Raw genomic sequence first — 18,050 nt, 5'->3', positions numbered from 1 at the left:
GATTTTGCTACCATTCAGGGAGCAATTTAAATTGCAAAAAGAAGACGAACTATTTGTTTCAATAAAATCATAACTCACCTCCCAGGGGAGTTTTACTACACAGACATATCATGTGGTTAGCTATAATAGGGTCCAGAAATCCAAAAGGCTGTCATTCATTCACTACAGGGGTTTTTTTGACATCCTTCACTGGAAAGTATAACATGAATATAGAGCACCAAAGTTATTATAGTAGAGGTAAGTGTAACTATGTAGCAGGAAGAAGTTATTAACAAAATTCATGATGTTGAGAGGCTGCAGTAAAAGTTTATTCCTCTTGTATGGCAATCAGCTGAAAGGGAGGATTAATATTTTTATTTTAATATTAAACGTTTGGTATTGTCCACAAGCAATACACCCAACCAGATGAACCGCTTGTCTTTTTCAAGAAGTAATTCGTATTGTCCTGGCCATATAGGGAGCTTAAAAATGAAAGTTATTTGTATGAGGACTTCTCATTTGGCTGAGGATTGTTTTGGCAAGTATGAAAAGTGTCATTGAATATGATACATTGCAATACTGCCACTTGCAAACACTTCAAATATTATTAAAACCCAAAAATTATTCTAGGAAGAATATAAATGTAATGTTCAAATTATTGGTCTGAAAGACATAGACGTTTGTTATTTCACATCTGATTATTATGAAGAATGCGACAATATTACAAAGATTATTTACTTAATTGAAAAAAGAAGGATTTATTCTTTTTTTTTTTTTGGTCAGAGAACCTGAAAAATCAAAATGCTTCCAACTGATATAAAGTTGTAGAGCTCATACATTTAAATATGGCCAGATCTTCTCCACAATTGTAGGATTTTTCTCTACTTTTAAGCTTAATGGTAGACCCTATTTTGATACAACAATTAATTTTTGGAAAACAAGCTTTTCAGGACAACTTCCATTTAGAGGAGTAACAGAGGGAAGGGGATCTCAGTAACAGCCAGCTTATTCACAGATACTGAACACATTCTTTTTCCTTTGAAAAACAGCAAAAGAGAAAAACAACAGCACACTTTCCCATTCCATTTAGAAATTGTGAAATAACAATGTATTTGGTGCATAAAGTCATTCCTCTTTGCCATTTATCATGTTTTTCCCTAGCATAGGCACGTTTCTGTTCATGGCTTTTTCTCTCACCAGGTCTGTCCAAGCAGCCAGTGCCCAGCCCTCAGCAGACACTCTTCCAAATTGCCTTGCTGAGATGAACGATCACTTTTGCATTAAAGACCTTTTTGGCATCAGACATGGGCACTTTGGAGTGTAATAATAAGTGTTAGAACTGGTGACAGTTTTCTGCTGAACACCTAACTAAAGTAGTGTTGTATATTGTATATGCAAGGTTTCATTGTATATTTTTTATAATTAGATAGGTCATTCAATTAATACATCAAATCCCCACCCCTAGAAAATTGTGGTTATCACCATACAGCATTGGTCAAAACATTTAAGTATTTATGGAGCTTACAATTGGTGTACTGCTTTCATCAAACGTAAGTTTCCCACAATATACAGATCTTTAAGAAAATTCTAGACAGGTCACCTCTTTTTGCTGTGCTCAGCAGAAGGCCTGGTACTTCCCATCCTCTAAATCATATCTACAAAGCACTTTAAGTGATATTCTCTCAGATCTCTTTCTAAGGATCTATCCTCAGGCTTTAAGTAAAAAAAGCTTACAAAGCTCTGATTTATTATCACCAGTTGTCTCTAAGAGCTTTATTGCCTAACAATAGATCAACTTGGCTTGCTTTAGGCATTAACAGTACATTAGTAGGCCAATTATAACACTCTAAAAGTTTAATTTGTAAACTAATACAAGTCATTATTGTTTCACAAAATGAGATTTCCATCCTATTACTAACATATATTAGCTATGCCAATTTTATTCTAATTGCGAGTTTGATTTAAGATACTTAAGTCAATTTTATTGATAAGTAGTGTCATCTACAATATATTACAGATGACCTGAAAGTTTACAGACAGAAAGCTAAAGATACAGCTGTAAGAATACTTTTTGTTATTCCCTACACCTTGATTAGTTTTGGGAGCCAGACATAAATGATGCCTAGGACAATCCAGGGAGGGGAATTATTGCCTGGTGATACAACTTCTTTTAATCCTCCACAAGTTTTCTCCTGCCAGCGGAAGAGGACGTAAATGCTTGCTGTTACATTCACACCGCTTCCCAGTAAACCAGTAGAAGTAGGATGGCTCAGTAAAGGATGACTAAACTCAATTGACCGCAGGGTTTTGAGTTGTTTGGGGTTTTTTTAATCCTTACATTCAAACCAAGTGACTGCAGTAATCTTAAATCAGTACATTTCTGATTTTGCTACCTTGCTGTATTTAACACAGTTGTCTGGGTTATGATTAGAGCACCATGGAAGTAATTGTTACTTTCAAGCCAGCAGTAAAAATCTGCTTTTATTATGGTGGGAATTTTACTCCTAGGCGTTCCAAGTGAGACTCTACTCTGCTAGAGGCCATGAAAGAGTATAAAGTTTGATTGGTGTAATCTACAATTAGACTTCTAAAGCATGAAATCAGCCTTTTTGTGTTGTATCTGCACAGCAGTAAGATGAGCTCCTGAGAAGCTACAAGCACTTGAGAAAACAAATAATGTCCCTGTCACATTCCTGGGAGAGAGCTGTCAGCTCCCTTAGTGAAGAGAGATGTAGGTCAGGCGATATGCAAGATACTTAGTGACTTCCCTTTCCATATTATAAAGAGAGCCGTTATAGATGATGTACAGGCTTACAAGCAAGTCTCAGAATAAGTGGCATAATGCCTGCTATTAACTGTGTTGGAGACACTTTAAATATCTCTATCAATAGAAAATCTCATACTTTCCTGTGGCCACTAGCTCTTTTAGCTTGTGCCCTTTCCGAAAACCAGAACAGCAATGATGCAAGATGAGCCAAGCAACAGAGGCAGCGCCATGCTAACTCTCATCAAGGCTTCTTTAACAGAAGCAGTGTCATCACAAGGAGTTACAGTATTTGAAGATGAGAATGTAAAATTAGTTTTACTTGATTTCAAGTATTTCTGATGCCATATTTAAGTATTATTATATTTGCATCCCATTTAAGAGATGTGGAAGTAGCAGAAATATGCTGAAATAATTTATGCAGGAAAAACCAGATAAAGGAAGGTGAAAGAGGTGAAAGAAATCCAAACCATCAAAAATATAAGACTAAGTGCTCCAGTGAAAAGTACACTGTGTGTATATATGACAGCTATTTAAGGTACTTGATTTTGGGAAGGGTGGGAGAGGTCATAATCTCTCAGGCAATGCAGAAGTCTCCAGATAGCAAAAGACATTTATGCTGTTGGTCCATCACATGGAGAAACCATGGAGGGAGAAAGTAGGTGGCAGGGGAGGAAGCTGCGGCACAGAAACACTGATACAGGGATGTGGTGCACCTTGCCAGGCTCCAGCTTAAGCCAGCACTACCTGCAGGTCATAATGTGCTTAGAAAGTCTTCGCAGTATCTTGAGAATGTTGACAGTATCCTGATGGTGTAGACACCCAAGATGTCAAAGATTTTTATAAATTATTATGAGACTATGGCTAATTTCTTACACAGGCAGTGGAAATCAACAGTATCCAAAAAGTGACTGGAGGACACAGCAACTCAGAAAAAGACACTGGGGGCTGCACATTAATGCAGTAGCTTGAACTCAGTTCCATGGCAAAATCAAGACAGGAATTGGCTTGATCACATCCTCCTTTCATCTGAATTTTATATTTTCTTTCTATGGTCTTATGAAGCCAGTTATCACAAAAAGCTGTAATTCATACCTCCTTCTGCCATTGTTAGTGAGTCCAATTCTTTTAAATGTTATTTCCAGTTTCTGTTTAAAAAATGCTGGTAAGTTTAGGTTTTAATCAAGAGTTAAAGCAAGAAATTGTCAAGACTTCAAGTGGTTTATTAGTCTAAACAGCACGTAAGAGATTTTCCCCTCATTTTATAGCACCAAAATTGCTAGTGTGCATAGGAGCTTTCTTATCCAAGGTCTCACAAAAATAGAAGTTTGCACTGTGTTTTGCTTATTAAGCAGACTTATTGTTTTAAGCAGTAGTCAATTAATCACTGAAAATGTTGCCCTGACTATAATTAATAACTACAGACAAAAGAGTATAGACAAAAAGACAAGGTAGATCAAGAAAAGCAAACACATCTCCAAGAATAGATTTTTGCTCTCTTTATCACTCCTGGAGCTCACAAATCTCTCAAACAGAACCTGCAGCTGAACCACTGAAAGTAAAAAGATGGAGAAAGAGGGCTGTTAAAGCACAGTCATTTTTGAACCTTTACATGCAGGAATAGAGAACAACAACTGGTCAGACAAGGAGGATTGAACAATAATACTTTGTAGATAAAAAGGGATAACAAGAATATAAAACCAAATTTTGGATGGATGCATTTTTCTAATCATGTTACATAAACAGGTAATTTGCAGCTCTAGGCAAGTGGGAGTGGGGAAGGAAATAGGAAAGAAGGAATAAATACTTGAACTAGTTCTTCAGATGCCGTTAAATGCCCCAGCAATCCTGCAGTCTCCAAGACAGCAGAGCTGAGAGCTCCTTGGTGCAAAAAGCAGAGGGGAACAGCTTCTTCCCTTCTGCTCCTGCCCAGCCTCATCCTGTAACTGTCCAGGTCCTCCCAGTCAAGCTCCCACCACCTCTGCAGGATTCAGCACCCACTGGCTCATGTGGTAGCTCAGTGCTGCTAGAGCTGCTGCCAGGTGATCAATATATGTGCCAGCATGAGGCTGCGAGAAAGGAGAGGGAATGGGACTAGAACATCCTTGGCAGCAGGAAGGCACAGCAATTTGTTGTCTCATGCAACTGCCACCAAAGAGTACAGCAGGTGAGCTGTTATGGATCCCCAACCCAGTAAATCTTCACTGAATGGCATGCTTTTCAGAAGTCTGGTCTACATCTAAGGGACATGATACAGGGTAATACAGTGTATTTGGAAAACCCTGCCAGTTTTTGCAAGAGATAATATTGTTCCACAGTGCCTTTTTTTTTTTTTTAACATAGTTTATCAGAGAGCTTGTTCTACAAATAAGGTTATAAACAGAAAGGTATGTACTCCTTTAATTCCATCTATACCAACAAAAGTTTGGTATAAAGAGTATTTAAAACATATCACTAGCTAATATTGCAAAGCCAGCAAAAATCTGTAATACAGATTTCACAAATGGAATTTTGCATAAGTAAAGATGACAGGCATAACTCTGAGGAACTTGTTCTTCAAATTTATCAAAGGCCATCTCCACCACTTTCAATTAAATCAAATATGGTCTCGGGTCTTTGAGGTTAAATTGAATACTTTATTTCCATACAAAATTCCCACTGACTTTGAATAGGCACTCTACCTATGAAATGGCTAAAAAAATATTTATGGTTTCTACTTTATGTATGAGAGCATATACATCATGCTATAATATATTCATTCCTACTCTATGTATATACTAAGTAAATATAAAGACTAGGAATGCAGGCATTATTCCTTGCTAATTTTGTCTTGAGCTATATATTTAACTCCAAACCCAATTTCCATTCTTTTCTTTGCAACACATTTCATATCTTAAATTATGAATGTACAACACAGGATGTCATTTGGATGTCAAAGAAGCAATCAGCTGAAGACGACTATCATTCAGAAGCCATTCAGAGGCAAACGGAAATAAAATTTTTTTAACCTTTAAAAATGCTACAGTATATTAGGAATATAAGAATTGCTTCTATTACTGCCTGGAGTGCTGAATTTTTATTCATACTTAGGATTATTGCCCTTACAAAGTACTAAATTCAGCAAGCATGTCATAAATTATGACAGTGATTTCTATGTAAAAAGATACACTGCTGAACTCAAGAAGAGCAGAATAAAATACTTGGAGGGAAATAAAAGTCCTTGCAAGCTGCACAACAAGGTCAATATGGAGTCAAAGTCCACCCATCAAGCACAGTTTATACGCCAGACGAACTTCAGAAGTGGCCAGGTTTCCGCTTACTCCATCTATGGCAGCTCCAGCAACTGGATGCAATGCTTCTCCCTCCACTCAAGATATGACACCAACCTTCGTCCCCATTGGTGAGAACATAGGGGACCCAGAAAAGTGCTCTCTCCTCTAAGCAAGATGCATGCTTAGAAAGCATCCAGCTACTGCTCTACAGAGTCCAAGGCAGGTAACTGGAAGAATGAAAACACCCTCACACAAAAGACATGGAAAGATAGAGGTGACCCAGGAACATCTGCAGGGGAAGTAAGGAAAAAGGCTTTTGAAAACCTCCCTAAGCAGCCAAGCAAGCAGCAGCAAGATCCAGGCACAGGTATATATACTCAGAGATCCTAAGTGGACAGACACATCCATTTCTGATTCTCAAACCGATTTTAAAATTATATTCGGTTCATAATAATTCGTAGATGCTGTGCATCCTGCATATGAAGTTCCCAGTAAGCCTCATAGACACACTTAGTGGGACTCAGATCATTTATTTGAAACTTTTTTTAATCATTAAAGCAACAATACACAGAATGCAGTTTCAGTCACAGCTTTAGGATGGAGAAGATACAAATGCAGTATTATAGAAATGAATAATATTGAAGCTTGCTGGGGGACGAGTCATGGTTCTGCAAGCTGGGAGAAACTGAGGGAAGGCACCAGACCAAGGTGCAGAGCCTGCCACCACTGCAGGGAGTTACAGGTTTACCTTGGCTGCAGCTTCATGAGTAGCACCAAGAAAGAGAGAACAACTTGGGAGAAGTAGGGGCAAACAGAAAAACGAAGGAAAATGAAGATGAATACTGCAGAAGATTCAGAAAACATTTCAACATTAAGCTTCTTCAACCACCTCTCCAGTTCTGACCAAACTGCTTAGAGACATTTAATAAAAAGTACTTTTGCATCCCATCTCAGTTCTACAGGTGTAGGAACAGTGCTAGTCCTGAGAAAACTAAAGCCCACAACAGGTCTAGCATCTCTAGCAAAAGTCATCCTCAAATGTTATGAATGGGTTCTACTAAATTTTTAATGAAAACGGCCACATAACAGCAGCATGAGGTGTAGAGCAAGACTGTCCAAAGGCAGAGTGAACACAGAGCTATAATCAACTAATGATCATTTTCAAAACAGGTTTAAATGGAAATTCTATGGATATGAACAAGATTATCTTACAGCACAGTTACAACAAAAGCAAGAGATTAAAGAGTTACAAGTGGGTTTTCAAGTGAAGTACAAAATGGTTTTAAAATTGCATGAGCTGTTTCACATGCAAGAGTTTGTACTACACACCTCAGTGCCATTCACACGATTACTTTCACAGTCTGGTAAACCACTAAATTCTGCCACATCAGACACTTATCGGTCACTAAAAGGCAAACCCCAGTATCACTGGTAAGTGGTATATTAAAAACTAAAGCTGCTATAGAGCAAGGAATTGACCCTCCTAGCATTTTTTTTTCTTACATAAAAATATATTTGTTTTGATTAGAATATTGTCGATGCCTTCTTTTTGCATTGCTGTGGCATTCAGATGTGCAGTTTGAGATAATTAAAAGAAAGGATTTTCCAAAGTACTGGCAACCATAAACACAAATGTTAACTTGCATTGCAGGCACACCTGCACATACATATATACTGCCCCAGCTATCTCCCCCATTCTCCTCCTGCTGCAGAGAACAAGCTTCTCCCATACACTCATCTTGTTTGGCAAATTCTTACTCCGTTTACACAGCTTCTAACTGCTACCATGCAAACACAAACATTTCTCTCTGCCTTTTTAAACCTCATCTTGTGTACCTATTTTGCTTTCTGATTAGAGGTATAATGCTGGAAATGGAAGACTGAAATAATCATGAAGATATTTTTGAAAACACAAATTCATAGAAAAAAAAATTAGATTTTAATATTCACACTGTGACAATAGCCTGGAATTATGCTTATTAACAGCTTATCAGTGTGTGCTTGCCACGATTTAATCACCTGTCACGTTTTGCCTCTTCCAGTGGTACTCTGGTTATATTTACTATAGACACCCATGGTGAAGGTGGTATCCTTCAGAAGAGCTGTATAAACAGTATAACCTAATATATTAAGTTTCTCTCTACCTGTCGGATTTCTATCACAGGAGAAAAAGTGTTGATTAAGAAAACACACTAGCTGCAAGGAAGCAGGGCTTGAGTTATCAGGCACATAGGTGGGAAAGCCACCATGCAGCTCACAGAATTCAGAGTCCATGACAAGTCCACAGCCACAAACCATCCCCTGGAAGCAGTGATAGGGCCAGGAACTGAGCCTTAGATGAAGACACTGGGCACAGCATCTCAAAGACCTGCATAGAGGTCATTATTACTGTAAGACAGTTGAAGATAGCAGAGTCAAGCGTTGTCAAAGGCAAGCATGGGTTCAAGGCAGAAAAAGAAAAGCAATCCTGACCTCAGTTGGGAAGGGTTACATAGCAGAGGCTAACATAAGGAATTTGGACCTTGCAGCTAAAAGAAATAGCACAACACATAAAAAGTTGATACAGGTCCAGAGCTAAACAATTATTGCACTTTCTGGGACAGTTAAGTAACTGCAGGCAAAAACCAAACAGCACTCATGCATATGAATTTCTAAAACAAATTCATAGGCTTTGGAGCTATACCGAAGCAGTGGACCTTTGGGGGAAGTGGCATTCACAGTATTATTCTTTCCAAGTAATAGTATGGGTAAATAAAAACTGTTTGGGAAAGATGGGCTTACATTGTCTTTGACAGTGAATTAACCATCAGGGACCAATTCCTGTCTTTCAGTAAGTATTTTCAGAGGAATGGAGGGAAATTCCACATTTAAGAGTAGAAAGTCTCTCCAGAGCCATTTTCAAGCCCCAAATTGCAGCACATGAAACTCATAGCAACTACAATATCTGGGCATGGGAAGAAAGTTTTCTTTTCTTTTACAAGTGCAGGAATGTTCCTCGATTTAAAATTTCTTTCTACAAGCATAAGTTGGAATGAATTTAGGCAAATTATGATTACCTTGCAGGTGCATCTGCACACAAACTCATTTCCAGCCTTGAAGCTCAGCCCCAATTGCAGTCATTGCAGCCAGGAAGCAGAGCCAGCAGCTCTCCACCCCACTGTAATCAGTCGGAAGAACCTGAATTATTCCCTCTAAAACAGGGCTTCAAAGATTCAGCTGCATGAGCAGTCCAATATTTTACCTAAAACTTCAGTATGGAAATGTTTCATGATAAATTCACCATTGTTGTAGCTGTTCTAAACTTAGAACTTTGTAGTTGTGAAGGATGAAAATAATGACCCAAAAAGCACCTGAAAGACACAGGAGACCAACTTAAAGAAACTGAAATAAATTAATTTCTGATTTCTTGACTGGGAGGACTTTATTTTTATGTTTAAATACAAGATTGACAATATTACATGAGAACTCTAGTCAATTCTGCCATTTCAAAGCTATAATGGGACAAACTTGGGGACTCCGTCAAGTTTTTTGCAATTAGACAAAGACAACTAGGCTAATCAAAGCATTCAGTTTATTAATTGTGATTTCACAAAATTACACCAGAAAAAGACTTAAGTGAAATATGGATATTCATTAACATTTAATAACTATTTCCCTTTGTGAATAATTTTGAATCATTTAGTTCAAAAATATTATTAAAATGGAAATAGTAATTTTTAAAAAAAAAAAGTTCAACTTCTGCATTTTCTGGAAAGTTTGAACAACGTTATCATCAGTTAAATCTCAAATGAAGGTGGGCATTTAAATTCTCAAAACCAAGAGTCCATTTTTTACCTTGGTCTTTTCACAATCTTTTATTATTGAAGCAATAATACCCATTTGATGTTAGAGTCATAAAAATGTCTTAATAGTTTACGTTTATTTTCAATCAAATTCAACTACTTCTCTTTAGTATGGTAGCATCTCACATGACTGTATCTGAATTGGACAATAATATCCGACACAATGTTTCCCTTAAAGAGTTTTTGCTTTCTCTGACTCCAGATCACTGAAAAAGTATGAAAAACAAGCATGCTGTTTTTCAAAAAGAGTGGTAATGCCAAATTTTAAAGTTTTTCACTTGGTAAATCATATTTAACTTGCTCAAATTTCAGTAGCTCAGAGGCATGTTGGTCTAAACTACAGCCTTGAAGGATTATGAGATTTAATATTATACTTTGTGGGGAAATCTCAAAAATAAACTTATAAGGATTTTACAATAATGGAAATACATAACAGAATAGGACTCAAACCACATACAACAGACTCTGTATCAGAGCTCATGCAATGAGTATCAAAGCTGTTTGATACACTGCACAGTCTCATTTCTGGTACTTTCATTGGCGCCACTGAATTACAACAGAAATACCGCGAAGCATTGTCAAGGTGGTGCAAAGTATCCTAACTCTGAGAAGTCATCACTAGATCATACGTGGATTGATATAGGAGTGAACTTCCCAAATGAGACCTCTATATTTTGTGGGAGAAAACATCTTGTTCTGCAAAGAGAAGTCCCAGTTGTCTCGCTCTCCCCAGCTGTTGAGGACACTTAAGCACAACCAAATGGCTGTCAGAGGTAGGGAACTGCCTCATTCCTTTGTCCACACTACAGCACAGTAACCTCAGTCTGATCCTCCATATGAAGTACATGTGTCAGCACAAGTGAAGCTCCCGCTCGGCAGCAGAAAATGGCTTTTGGCTGTGTAAATGATACCTGAGCCATAAAGCCAGCAGATTATTTTTAACCAGTAGGGAGCAACAGCTAAATTCAACTGTAATCAAAACTACCAGCTGGCAAAACTTCTAGAATAGCTATGTTGTCATCTAAACCTCTATTAAAAGAGAGATTAATTACTACAATATCAGAGAAATTCTGTTCACAATGTTATTGTAATCTTCCTAAATGTACAGAACTCTAAGATAATGCTGAAGTCAGCATTTGTCATGCAGATCCAAGACTAGTACTTTGCCCTAAGTAGTCTATGTTATATGTTGCATTGTATTGCTTGACAACAAACTGTTTTCACAGGAAGGAAGAATAATTTTACCTAATCTAAATATGTAGGATTCCAGAAAAAGAAGGGCAGACAGAAGGCCAAAAACATGAATTATGCATACTGTATCAAACTCCTATCCTACTTTACAGCTGGAACAGGTTTTGCATGAAAAAAGAAATTAGGATGGAACATATATTGAACAATTTTCTCCATAACTGGGTCTTACTCACCTTAAATGTAAAATTTTATTTAGCTTATATCACAGGGAGACATCCTGATTAAAGAAGCACATTTACATGGGTCCCTCTGAAAGGATTTAATGCAAACAAGTCTGAAATAATTGAAGGGAAGACATTTTCTGACTGTTTTCAAAAAAGCTTAGTGAAGAAGAGGAGAGCAGGAAAGAATTACTTTATTATATCGATTTTCTTGGGGAAAAAAAAGCCAAAATAAGGTAGGTCAAACCAATTCTCTTTTGTAAAAATCCATAGGAGCATGCAGAATATGAGTGAATTTACATGTCAAAAAGCGTTTGTAACCATACTGCAAAACAAAATACACACATTATTACTCTAATAAGGCAGGTATAACAGGAGACTAGCTTAGTTCATTACTGTACACTGCTATTTTAAAATAAAGTGCAATGTATACATACTTTTCCTAATTTAATCAAACCATTAATATGAAACATGACTGACTGTATGTTACATTACAACTCACTAAACTATGATGAATCTGCATGACTGCCCTGCAGCTGCTTAAAGCACATCTAAAACTGAGAAATAGTTCTACACAACACTGCAAAGAAAACTATTTGAGTCTTTACCCAAATCATGCATTCTTAATCTCCAAGACTCTTCTGCTCTGTGACAAAAAAAGTTTCAGCCATCACTTAAAACCTGAACACAGATTTCCACCACACATTCTCAGCATTTCACTGATGTTTAACTACAAAGTAGAAATTAACATCTTGCAGTGTTCAGTACTTCTTAAAACCTAAAACTCTACTGTGTTCTTTAAATTAATATCATTCCACATCAAATACCTGAAAGTGAAAGGAATCCCTTCTTTACTCCATCAATATGCTCAAGGGGATAACATCAGTCCCAGATACTTGAAATCTCAAGTGTTTGGGAGCATTAACCTCAGCTCAGTGTTAGCAATTACTATCATTACCACCAAACACATGAAAATTAGTTTCAGGACTGATTCCCAATTTCCAGCAGGACCCAAGCTGAGGGCATAACAACCTCTGTTACATCCTGACTGTACAATCTGGTATCCAGCTATGATATTCAAGGCACCCAGGTGCCCAGCTAAAGCCCCTTCTCTATAAAGCCCCAGCCACTTCTCTACACCTCCCCCTGACCTATGAAAGATGCATGTTATTCCCTACATTTCTTCTATAGCTTCCCTACATTTCTTCTATAGCTTCCCTACCTCATTCTTTAAGACAGCAAAACACTTTAGATGCAAAAAACGTGTATGCATAAACATCTACGGGGCTTCAGGCAATATCACCTAAAACCACCAGAAAGTGGTAGATAATCTACTAGAAATGAGGACTTACAGGTAAATTTTGAGTTTTTGTAACCAATATCAAAACTTCCCCTGACTTTGCCAGTGGTAGAATCCATGGGAAATAACCACAAGGATGGGAAATTGAGATCCCTTCCCTTTAAAAGCTGTGCATTACTCAGGTTCGTACAGAGCACAGGGCTCAAAACCATTTCTTCACATGAGGCTTCTTCTGAGATTATTCATGAGCAAATATAAGAAAACTAAACAGCAACCTCAGCAGAGCTAATATTAAAATTACATCACATCCTCTACTGAATTCATATTGGACAATAAATATAAAATAGTTTTATTAATAAAAGTCATAAAAGGCATGTACTTTTCTCACTTTTTCAAGGAGTACAATCCACCTTCCTGATGGTAAGTGAACTGAGTACTGCTAGGATAGTCAATTCCGTTGAAAAAGATAACAATAAATTTTCTAAAGGCAACAACTAAATTCTGTCCCTGCCCCCTCCAAACAAGTACAAAAGCAGTACCAAGTATATTCTCATTTCAGATGAGGAAACATGTATTTACTTTGTTTCTAATCACATTTATGGGAGGATAAAGAAAGGAGGAAAAAAAAACCCCACCACTTTTCCAGAAGCAAATAATTTTACACTCCTGTGAAGCATAGCAAGATTATAACATAAGAACAAAGGTCAGAATATAAGCCTTGCACAATGTCCATTATTCCCAGTAGAAATCAACCTAATTTCACCACATTTTATAAATATTGCCTTTTATTGTTTCCCCATCTCAACTCTAACATGCACCAATCAGCAAGAAAAATTTTTGCTTCTTCAAATTTAAATAAATAAATAGAACTCCAAGCAGATCCCACTCCCACCAGGCAGGCAGTACAGGGAGGGTATAGAAAGCCTTTCCATAACCCAAGTTTAGTCCCCCTAAATGAGAGCAAAACCCAACCACAGCTTTTCTTTTCTACCATCTGAGTTTGTTATGGGAAAACCTGAGAGACCTTTACAAGCGTATCGTAATTCAGTGGTTTTTTATAGCAACAGTTAAGACACCTCCAGATTTCATTTTCTTTTTGACTTTTGTTTGCTCCTTATGACTTTAACCATAGAGGAAGGAAGGAGCCAGGGCAGGGTGAAAGTCCATCTTGCCAGTTGCTGCCACTACACCAGACTGCTCCCAGGCCTTCCTGCAAATATTCATCCAAGCATGAATGAAGCACCAGGAGTAGCTGGGGCGGTCAGCAGGAGAAGGACAAGACCACTCAGATGAGAGGCACAGAAACAGGCGATGAGACAGTAAGGCCACTCTCCTGGTACACACTCATGGTCTGCCTAGAGACTTCCCATGCCTGGACATGAGTGGGAGAAAAGTGACCACAACTCTTCTTTCTCATTTCCCTCTTTTTGGTCTGTTCTTGGTTTTGGCTTCTTCTGGTTACCTTATAAATGTCCTTTTCATGGCTGTTTCTGTTCATTTCTTTCTCCTTTCCCATTCAGTTCATTTTCTTTTACTGCCTAGCTCTTTATTGTCTGCATATCTTCCCCTCACCATTTTCACCAAGATTTTTCCCATTTGAAAAGACCAATTTGGTTTTACTGATGAAATCAAATGCCTTTGCAGGGTTGTAGTTTTAACTTTGCTTTCATTTTTCTAAAAGAACCTCAACAAACATTTACAGTCACTGAATAATAAACATCAGAATAGTTTCCTTAAGACAATATATTTTTAATTGTGCATTCATGACTGGCAGATATATTTTACTTATTTTTGTAGAAGTTACTACAGGAAGTCTCAGTAAACACAAGGTAGAAGAATTCAGACTATGTTACTCACCACATTCATTTATCCTGGTGACTGGACATGAGTTTTAAGTCACCGAGAGGCACTTCCCATTTCCCTTCTTCATAACTGTCTATTGCATATTAAAAAAAATTATTAAATATTCAAACTAACAGTAGCATGCAATAGCAGGTAAAAAGGACACACAGGCCTCTCAATCTCTGAATAAAAGGAACTGCCTTCTTTGAAATAAGAGACAAGACTTAAACCTCATTTGCTCTAGGAATTCTCTCCATTGTAGCAACTGGCAGCCAGTTACTGACATGGATAACTCAGCATAAGCTTGAAGCAAAGACAGAGGAAGCAAGCATAGCCACCAGCAGCCTTTCACAAAACCACATTGAGCTTCATCAGCACAAACTGCAGCTTTCCTTGTCTGCAGCATATGGCACAGTTGTATCAGTATGCAACCACTGAGGTGGCAGAAAATTCAACACAGACATTGCTACAAAAGGAGAGTTCCAGTCCTGAGTAAATTAGAATGGGATCTAAAGAAGCCAGTGAACTTAAACTAGCAAGAAAACAGGTGGGGCTTCTTTCATAACAACTAATCATTTAGAGCAGCTGTATTTGTTTCCTCAGCTATAGTCCTATTTCATACTACTGCACTGAGATTTCTTTATTGAGCTTTGTTAGTCAAACCTTATCCCAATTTCTTTGGCATACAAGCAATGCTTTAAGAACTGGTCTCATCCCTACAATGAGAGTAACACAGTCATGATAGGGTTACACAGAGCAGCACAGCAATGCTGGTTTGATTCTTGAAGTTTTTCACTCCCTGGGCAGAGAATATCTAGAGTATGCTAATCCCCCAGCAATGGTGCACTTGGTACCTACCCAACCAGCATTAAAAACCACACTACAAAGCCACAATTACAAGGTGCCCAAGAGAAAAAAAGAAGTGAGACATCTCCTGAGGGAAGCAGCACAGATTCCTACTCTTATTCCAGCGGACCTAGAAGAGACACAGCCTCTCAAACCTTACAGGGATTAAAGGACAGGCCCCATACTAAACCAAAAGAAAGTCTCTAGCAAAGCACCCTTCATGGCCACCACCATAATGAACCTGTGAACAAAGAACCAAATCAGAAGACTTTAAATAAGCAAATACCTGGAAACCAGCACAGAGGCACACTCACCATCACCACCAGAGCAACAGCAAGTCTAAAGAAACCAGCCCTCTCCCCCGTCCCAAGCCATTATATGACTCCTGATGAGGGTAATGCAATGCACCTGCTCCAACTGCCATGCCACACACCCAGGTGCTCTCCTGCCTTCCCTTAGGGCTGCTGAAGGGACCATTGTAGCCTCTCCCAAGCTGCTGGTGGGCTTTGGTTAGCACCAAGCACGTGAGGAGCTGGGTCAGTCACCTTCTGTTCTAGCATACCACCATTTGGTGGAGGTGAGCAACTCAGTATAACAAAGCTTGTGTGAAAGTATATAGGTGTATGTTTACTTAGAAAGTAATGGTAACAGGGGCTAAATCACAAATTTAACCTTGTGGCACTATAGCAAACTGCAGTAATACGAGATGAATGTTGGCCCAAAGCTTGAAGAAGTATTTCTGTGAGAAGACATAGTCTCAAAATATAGTCCATGTTGTGCTGCATTCTTTCTGAGTAAGTCTTTTTACTCAAATGTTACTGTTTTAGAAATGCAATTATTGCTCATAATCATTTAAATCAAGGACTAAAACAGTTCACTGCAGACCCTGTGAATACAATGAAAAAAAGCCTCTTGAATTCTAATAGGAATAGAAATGTTGTAATAAATGCAAGCCCCATTTGCCTGTGGGTATACCAATGGTCTTCTTACATGTCTATATGGTAATTTATCTCAATACACAAATATAAGGAACATTTGTGGTAAAATGGATTTATTGGCAGACAGACTTTGTGATACATGCTCCATCCCTGGTAGTGTTCAAGGCCAGGTTGGACAGAGCCTTAGGCGACATGGTCTAGTGTGAGGCATTCCTGCCCAGGGCAGGCGGTTTGAACTAGGTGACCTGAAGGTCCTTTCCAACCCTAACCATTCTGTAATTCTATATATAAGGTAAAAATAGTGGCAAAGCAGAGCTGACGATTTGATTACACTCTTGGTACTTACTGAAATATATCTGGATCTTTTTAGTTGCCTATTATAAAGGGTAAGAAGAGGTGATCAACATTACTGTGTGATAATGAGCTGCAACTAGGCAGGACATGTGCACAAGATTTTGTTCCCAGGAGCTGTTGGGAGCCTTTGATTGCAGTGAAGACCACAGGAGCAGACGACCATTTCTAACTCTAAAGCTGGCTGCAGCTGGAAGTTGCGTGAGGACATCTCGCAGTAGTGTAGCACTCCTGGTCTTGCCTACAAGCCTAAGGCATAAAGATCAGTCTTGTTAAAAAGCTGGCTAAAGTGACTGACATGGTATTACTATCCCTGTGAAATACAAAATACAGACCTACTTAACAACATGATCCAAATGTACTTACATCTTGAAACTGGCATAGACTGGTATATAGGCAGGCATATTTTCTTGTAGCATGGAATTAAAGGGAAAATTTTCTGTATGTCTATTGTTTCTCTCTTTTTATGTCTGAAAATGGAGATACATGGTTTATAGAAAGAAAAAAAACCAGGACTAGCAGTTTGAACAGAAATCAGGTATGAAACACTGACACAAACTGATAATGGTTTGATCTGCTTTGACCATGAAAAAAAAAAAAAACCAAAACAGGAAAAATCATCAGGAGAGATTCTTTTGTTATTAGTGACAATCATCTGGTTGGCAGCTTCTCCTGTGTGATGTATTTATCTTTAGCTAAGAGGAAGATTTTGCTGCTCCCTGGAAGTTCTCCTTTTAAACAGCAAGATCTTGTCTTTAAATACAACTTTAAAAACCCTTGTCTTGTCCAATACTGAATTCATAATGATTGCTAACTGATTAGTAAGCTGCCACAAACTGGATAGTGAAAGGGACATTTTGCTCTCAAATGACATACTTTTCCATGGCCACAATAGAAATAAAATGTCTGTACAGCTCATCTTATTACAGCTTGCTCCCAGGAAAGTTTTCTCACCCCAAAGTTCTTATCTCCAAGATTCACCAACCTTTCTTTTCATGTAAAAAGACAGAGTTAGGACAACCCTACCCAAAGCATTCTTTTGCGAAAAGGTGCTTTTACAATGTAATGCAGTTTTTAATTTCTTTTGCGTGCAGAGAGACATTTTTGAGCAACACAATTGCACTGAAAATGTGAAACTCAATAGGACTGCAACATTCTTCTCTGTGATATGGATAAGAAGCCTTCATATCCTTTTTCTTTTTTTAATTCATCATGATTTTTAATTTGTATGCTCCTTCCCATGTGTGTAAATGTGCAAAAGAGTGGAAGCAGCAGTAGGGAGGGGGTTGTTTTAATGACAGAAAATGACTGCTTTCAGATGCTGTACTGCTCACACACATTCCTGCAGTGCAAGAGAGCGCTGTGCTCCAATGTCCCCTCCGAGAGGTGGCTAGGGTGACTTCTCTCTGCCCAGCTGCTTCTGCAAGACCTTGAAAGATCTTGCACTGCAGAAATATGTCTGTCAGTTCCAGCCATTACTGGCTTTGACTACACTGCAGCCGTT

Source organism: Strigops habroptila, chromosome 5 (assembly GCF_004027225.2).
Source record: "Strigops habroptila isolate Jane chromosome 5, bStrHab1.2.pri, whole genome shotgun sequence".
In the NCBI taxonomy this organism is placed as follows: Eukaryota; Metazoa; Chordata; class Aves; order Psittaciformes; family Psittacidae; genus Strigops; species Strigops habroptila.
Note: the sequence above shows the minus strand (reverse complement) of the source record.